At 38.0% G+C, this 7,754-nt stretch overlaps 1 pseudogene; it reads right to left on the reverse strand.

Moving 5' to 3' along the window:
* Positions 1–655: 655 nt before the first annotated feature.
* LOC143643433 (ATP synthase F(0) complex subunit f, mitochondrial pseudogene) lies at positions 656–1,067 on the reverse strand (annotated as a pseudogene).
* Positions 1,068–7,754: the final 6,687 nt, after the last annotated feature.

Genomic DNA, 7,754 nt, shown 5'->3' on the forward strand with positions numbered 1-7,754 from the left:
TGTTGCTTGTGCTGTGGGTGCAAAGTTTAGGAAGCTACCTCCTATTATTAGAGCTTGAAGATGTTTCCCTACATTTTCTTCTAGAAGCTTTATGGTGCTAGTTCTTATATTTAGGTGTCTGATCCACTTTGAGTTAATTTTTATGTAGGATGTAAGATAGGGGTCCTCTTTCATTCTCTTGGCTATTGATATCCAATTCTCCCATGCCCAATTATTGAAAACACTATTTTGTCCCAGTTCAGGGGATTTGGGGACCTTGTCAAAAATCAGTTGACCATAGATTTGGTAGTCTATTTCTGCACTCTCAATTCGATCCCATTGGTCAATTCTTCTATCTTTGTGTGAGTGCCATGCTGTTTTGACCACTATGGCTTTACAATAGGTTTTAAAGTCAGGGAATATTAATCCTCCCACTTCATCCTTCTTTTTTAAGATGCTTTTAGCTATTCAGGGTCTTTTTCCCTTCCAGATGAATTTGGTACTTAGCTTTTCCAAGTCTTCAAAGTAGATTTTTAGAATTTTGATTGGTACTGTTTTGAATCTGTAGATCAATTTGGGGAGAATTGACATCTTAACTGTATTTAGCCTTCCTATCCATGAGCACAAATGTCTTTCCACCTATTTAAATCTCCTTTGATTTCTTTTCTTTTTTTTTTTTTTTTTACCAACCATCATTTATTGGTCATTAGTTCTCAATTATATATGAAGGATTCCCCAAGGATCATGTTTCTAAAGGAGGGGCCCGGGCAGAGGTGGCCATGGTCAGGAATGAGGAGTGTGTCCACACTGGCTTCCTCAGTGGTACTTGCGCAACCGTTCATGTTTGAGTTCCTTGTATGAAAGGCAGTAGCTGAAAACCACGTAAGCTGTCAGCGCCATAGAAATCCCAGCAATGCCACCTTTCTTCACATTGACATACTTGTTGTAATACCGGGAATAACCTCTTTAAAAGGCTCCAGCAATGCCTTTAGGGGTGAAATCCCACATCAGTATCCAGCTTGGCAGCTCCCCTAATTTGACATCCATGAGTTTCTTCTCCTTCACTGGTACAACAGATGCCATGTTGGAGTCCTCTCCTTTGATTTCTTTTAGCAATGTTATGTAGTCTTATGTGTACAAGTCCTTTAGATCCTTAGTTAAGTTTCCTTCCTAAGTACTTGATTCTTTTAGATGCTATTTTGAATGGAATTTTTTCCTTAACTGACTCCTTGGCTAGGTCATTGCTAGTGTATAGAAACATTACTGATTTTTACACATTACTTTTATATCCCATCACCTTTCTGAATTTGTTTATTAGCTCAAGTAACTTTGCTGTAGATTTCTCAAGATCTTCCAAGTACAGTATCATGTCATCTGCAAATAATGAGTTTTACTTCTTCCTTTCCAATTTGGATTCCTTTTATTTCTTTGTCCTGCCTGATTGCTCTAGCTAGAACGTCTAGCACAATGTTGAATAATAGTGGTGACAGTGGGCGGGTGACAGTTCCTGACCTTAGGGGAAAACTTTCAGTCTCTCTCAATTGAGTACGATGCTGGCTATTGTTTTTTCATATATTCCGTTTATCATATTGAGATACTTACCTTTGATTCCTATCTTTTGGGGTGTTTTTATCAGAAAAGAATGCTGAATTTTGTCGAATGCTTTTTTTGAGCATCAATCAAGATAAACATGTGATTTTTTCCCTTTCGATTTGTTAATATGCTGTATTACATTAATTGATTTTCATGTGTTGCATTCCTGGTATAAACCCAACTTGGTTGTGGTATATAATTCTTTCAGTGTGTTCTTGGATTCAATTTGCTAATATTTTATTGAGAATTTTTGCATCTATTTCATTAGGGAGATTGGCCTGTAGTTTTCTTTTCTTATAGCGTCTTTATCCAGTTTGGGTATTAAAATGATATTAGCTCATAAAATAAGTTAGGTAAAATTCTTTTTTCCTCAGTTTTTTGGAATAATTTGAGCAGGATTGGTGTTAGTTCTTTATGGAATGTTTGATAAAATTCCCCTGTGAAGCCATCTGCCCCTGGGCTTTTTCTTTGTAGGAAGATTTTTGATGACTGATTGAGTCTCTTTACTTGTGATTGGTTTGTTGAGATCTTCTATTTCTTCCTAAGTCATTGTAGCTTGTTTGTGTGTTTCCAGGAATTTGTTCTTTTTATCTAATTTGTCTAGTTTGTTGGCATATAGTTGTTTATGGTATCCTCTTATGATTTCTTTTATTTTTTCAGGTTCTGTTGCTACACACCCCTTCTCATTTCTGATTTTCTTTATTTGCATCCTCTCTCTTTTTTTCTTTGTCTATCTTGTGATTGGCCCATCTCTTATTGAGTTTCCCAAAGAAGCAACTTTTGGTTTTGTTAATTCTTTCTATTTTTCTTTTGTTCTCCCATTCAATTATCTCTGCCTTAATCTTTGTTGTTTCTCTTCTTCTATTTGCTTTGAGGTTAGTTTGCTGTTCTTTCTCATGTTCCTCCAGATGAGCTGTTAAATCCTCGATTTTTGCTCTTTCTTATTTCTTAATATAGGTCAATAAATTTCCCTCTTAGCACAGTCTTTAGCCACATCCCATAAGTTCTGATAAGTTCTATTCTCATTTTCAGTCATCTCCAGATAGCTACTTATTTATCTAGCAATTTATTCTTTAACCCACTGGTTGTTTAAGAGTGTGTTATTGAGATCCAGCTTCATTCCATTGTATTCAGAGAAAGTCCTCTGAATAATTTCAGTGTTTTTATAAAGACCTGTTCTGTGCCCCAGCATATGATTGATCCTGGAGAATGTTCTATGAGCACTACGGAAGAATGTATATCCTTGTGTTTTGGGGTTCAATGACCTATATATGTCTGTTAGGTCAAATTCATTTATCAAGTTATTTAATTTGTCTATTTCCTTGTTGATCTGCTGTCTGGTTGTTCTTTCTACAGAAGAGAGTGGTGTATTGAAGTCTCCTACTATTATTGCTGAAATATCTCACTCCCTTCAGTTTTGCCAATGTCTGTCTCATGTACTTTAGAGCTCCTTGATTGGGAGCATAAACATTTATGATTGTTATATCTTCTTGGTGAATTGACTCTTTAATTAGTATTTAGTGTCCTCCTTTGTGTCTTATGAATTCTTTACATTTAAAGTCTATTTTGTCTGATATTAGTATAGCTACCCCTGCTTTCTTTTGGTTACCACTTGGGTAGAAAATCTCTTTCCATCCTTTCACTTTCAATCTATTTGTATCCTTGTGTCTAAGATGAGTCTCTTGTAAGCAGCATATACCTGGATTGTATTTTGTAATCCATTCTGCCAATCTGTAACTTTCAATTGGTAAATTTAATCCATTAATATTCAAAGTTATTACTGAAAAGGCAGTTCTTGAATCCACCATCTTATCTTTTTATTTTATTTGTCAGATCTATGTATTCTTTTCCCTCTTTCTCTTTTTATCCTTTAAGTTACCCTTACTGGTACTCTTCAATTCTGTACCCTCTTCCAGACCTCTTCTCTCCTGTCTCTTTTTTCAGCCAGCAGAACTCTCTTAAGTATTTCTTGTAAGCCCAGTCTCTTGTTGCAAATTCTTTCAGAATTTGTTTTCTTTGAAAACTTTAATCTCTCCCTCAGTTTTGAAGGACAACTTGGCTGGGTATGGAATTCTTGGCTGCAAGTCTTTCTCTTTCAGGATCTTAAACATATCATACCACTGCCTTCTTGCCTCCATGTTGCTAGTTGAGTAGTTTGAAGTCAGTCTTATGTGTTTACCTTTGCATGTAGTAGATTGCTTTTATCTTGGTGCTTTCAGAATTTCCTGCTTTTCTTCAACATTTGACAGACTGATTAGTATGTGTCTTGGGGAAGGCCTCTTTGGGTTTATTCTGTTTGGTGTTCACTGGGCTTCTTTGACTTGCATATTTATGTCCTTTATAAGGGTTGGGAAGTTTTCCCCCATTATATTCTCAATTACTCTTCCTAGCCCTTTACTCCTCTATTCTCCTTCTGGGACTCCAATGATTCTTATATTTGTGTGTTTTGTTTTGTCTATCATTTCCCTGAAATCCAATTCAAATTTTTCCATCTTTTTTTGCCATTTGCTGTTTTGAGTGTTCAACGTCAGTTATCCTGTCCGCTATATCATTTATTCTTTCTTCTGTCTCTTCAAGTTTGGTGTTGTGTGCCTCTAGTATGTTTTTTATTTGGTCCACAAAGTCTTTAATCTTTAATTTCTGCCATTTTTTAATTTATTTTTTCAAATTCCTCTTTATACTCTTCTCCTGTCTTCTTGATCTCCTTTATGTCATTTGCCCACTTATTTTATTAAGTAGAGTTATATGAACATCTTTGATTAATTCTTCCAATGTCTGTGTTTCCCCTGGTGTTTTAATTTGGCCACTAGGCAGGGCTATATCTGTCTGCATTGTCATATGCTTAGTGTTGTTCCCTTGTTTTCATCATGTGTAAATATCTTGATTGATTTACTTTTGGGAGTTGATTTCTTTTGGTAGTCTAAGGCTTTGTGTTTGCGGATGGTTGTGCTGCAGGGAGCAGGATATGGGGTGGGACACAACAGTGCAGTGATTTGTTTCAGGGCAGATATGGGCACAATTTGGGAATGTTACATTGCTGCTTGTGAACGTGGGTGCCCAGCAGCCAGGAAGAATCTATCTGTGCAGTGCACTGGTCTGGGGGGCATAACCCTGGTATGCACTAGTCTAGGGCATGGGCCTTTTGTGCACATGCATAGAACTGTGAAGGCAGATTGGTGTTATGCCTTTGTGTGTTGGGGGCAGATGTGATCCGGTAGCGCAGGTTAGCACTTTCTCAGAACTGGGAGCATGACTCAAGATATAATTTTGAAATGCCTCTTTTGTGTTATGCTCCTAAATTTAAGAATGAGATCTGGCAATTTTCTGTATAATTTAAGCCAGAAGGACTAGACTCTTTACATGTTCCCACACACCTTAAGAGCTGACTGTCTTATCAACAACTGTACTGACATCTTGGCATCCATTTGATGAAGGTAAGAACATAAATAGAATCTTTATCAAGGTCCTGATTACAGAAAAAGTTACATTCAGGATCCGATTTTGAATACAAAGCTGCATAACTGGCTTGCCCATTCTGGACGTCAGAATCTCATATGCAACATTTAAGGTTTGAAAACTTATAATGGCTGCAAAAACTTGAGCATAAATAAACCCAACCTGAGGAATGAAAAATGTACAGATTACTATGCAAAGTATTTAAGCCTAATTATATATGAAACCAATTGTAAATGCCAAACAGTAAGAGAAAAGGTTAACTCCTCCCATCTCATCTTCCTATGGAATGGTGAAAACCTTGGATCCTCCTCCAGATGTATATACAAGAAAGGTTTCTGTCTTATGTCTGGCCAGAATGTCTTCATTTGTCATCTGACTGCATTATAATCCTTCTGTAGATCCCAGAAGCCCATGTCCCACACAAGTCAGCCTTTAATTAGTCACTTCCTAGTTTTAAACATTCTTAGTTTCCCTATCTGCATTTTCAAGGTCAAATTTTAAGTGCTGATAGAGTCATTACATCCATATCTTATGGTTCTTCCTAATTTGCCACTGCAATATCCACAAAAGACTCAAACTTAAAGAGATTAACCATCCTGCTGGCCTCTCTGCAGCTGCAGTGGAGCTGAGCAGCATTACATGCACCACTTGGGCTTCTGGAGGGAAGAGTCAACTTCCAGATGAAGTACCATGTGCAGGAGTTTTCCACATACCCAGAAGTCCTCTGCCCCAGGCTTCCCATGTCTCCCCCAAATCCCCACCTGCCTGTGGTAGCTTGGAGTATCACATTTTTTTCCATTTCAAATTCTCCAACAACTGGCCTATATACATGCTCTTATATCTGTAAAGGATACCCTTTGTCATCTCTGGGTCTTCTACAGACAAACATCCATTCCTTTCACAAGAATTCCCAATCCATTCCCCTCCACATGGTCTCAGGTGCGTATAAGATGACTGTCCATGTAGCCACACTTGATCAGTCAAAAGTTTGGTGTCCAATGGAAGCAATCAGAGTCCCTTTTCTGGGAATTTGGAATTGGAGCTATGTGATTCCAGACTTAGCTGGCTGCTCTCTTGAACAGGGAAATGTAAACTCAGGCACTGTGGCAAGACCATTTTCTATCCCCTACACTGAGAATCAAGAAAAACAAGTCTATATTTAGAGAGGAAGCAACAGACAGAGAAGTAGTGACGAGAGATAGAGAGAATCCCTGGTTCCTAGAAGCCCTGAGTCCCAATTCTAACCCTTCCTGAGGTCCTGCTATATTACTGTCTTTGGGTTTCCTGAGCTACCCCCATATACTTCTTATAATATTTTCTTCTTTTTGCATGAGCTAGTTTGAGGAAATTTCTGCATGTGTCCAAAAGAACAATCCCAGAAAATTCTGTGCTTCTACAACACATGCTTGGTTCCCATAAAATCTCAACAGCATAGCTATTAACAGTCAGATAGAAGGTTCTTGAGGAAGGCTGTTAGGTGTAGCAGAAAGAATATGCTCTTTAGAGTTACACATGCAAAGGTTCAAATCCGACTACTAGGAGCTCTGTGGCACTGATTAACCTATTCAACCATTTTAGAGTTCTGCTTCCTTATTTGTAAAATGGGCATAATAGTTGCTATCATGCAGTGTTATCCTGAGGACTAGAGCTTCACTTGGCATAGAGAATGCACATGTTATGAGAGAGCTACTATTATTTGAATTCCTATTTCAGGTTTTGCCACCAGAAGGTAACTAACCTGCAAATTTAATTTAAAGATTTTAAAATGAAATTGACATATAGCTCAGCAAAGGCTGGCTTTCTTCATCGTCAACATGTGCAGCTACCACTGATCAATTAAAAGGAATGGACTTAATTTGCAGAAGAAGGAGCTATCGAAAAAATGACCTGATGATGATGGGTTGAGAACTGGGTAATAATAGAAGAGGTAAAACCAACCAAGGGCCCCAAAATTCTTTCAAAGTAGTTTTAGATCAGCCATTTCAGATGTCTTCATAGAGTCTTTCCCCTAGAGCCTGAGTATGGCAGGAAAGGGCCTGAACTAGAAATCAGAATTAGCTACCTCCTCCCCTCTCAGAGCCTCAAGTTCCCTCAAACTCAGAGAACAACCTCATAGAACTGTTGTGAGGCTCAGAGCAAACAGTGAATATGAAGGTACTTGTTACCAACCATGAAAATGCAACGTTTTCTTTGAGGTTCAGGGGTTCAAACTCTAGCTTGTGCATCCTTGGACAAATTGTTTAATCCCCCTAAATCTTGTTTTTATCTCAACATATCTTACAGTATTGTTGTGAGGATTGGAAATAATGTTTTTTAAAAAGTAAATTAAAGCTGTTATTAAATGAATAGAAACATTTCCAGCATTATCCCAAGAAGGGATATGATTTGGAGGTGAAGGTGGATTTCAGTGGAAATGGCATGATATGGTATGGTAGCCTTAGGGAAGTACATGATCTTGATGTACTAGAAACGGCAAATGGACTGCCACTTCTCTCTCCTACACCATAGAAGGCATTGCTAGTCAACTATGGGCTTCTTTCCTGCTAGGCCATAATCTGACCTTACAAACCTTTTCCATGCTTTGCCCCAGGATGAGGCTTTGGTAAAAGCCTCAGAGTAGAAGTTGGCCTCAAAAGTGAGGAGAGCTCCAAATTCTATTCCCTTTGGACCCTTTGAGGTCCAAAGCAGCCAAGCTATACAATAAGAAACACTTCTCTGATCAGGCA

Source organism: Tamandua tetradactyla, chromosome 8 (genome assembly GCF_023851605.1).
Source record: "Tamandua tetradactyla isolate mTamTet1 chromosome 8, mTamTet1.pri, whole genome shotgun sequence".
Lineage (NCBI taxonomy): Eukaryota > Metazoa > Chordata > Mammalia > Pilosa > Myrmecophagidae > Tamandua > Tamandua tetradactyla.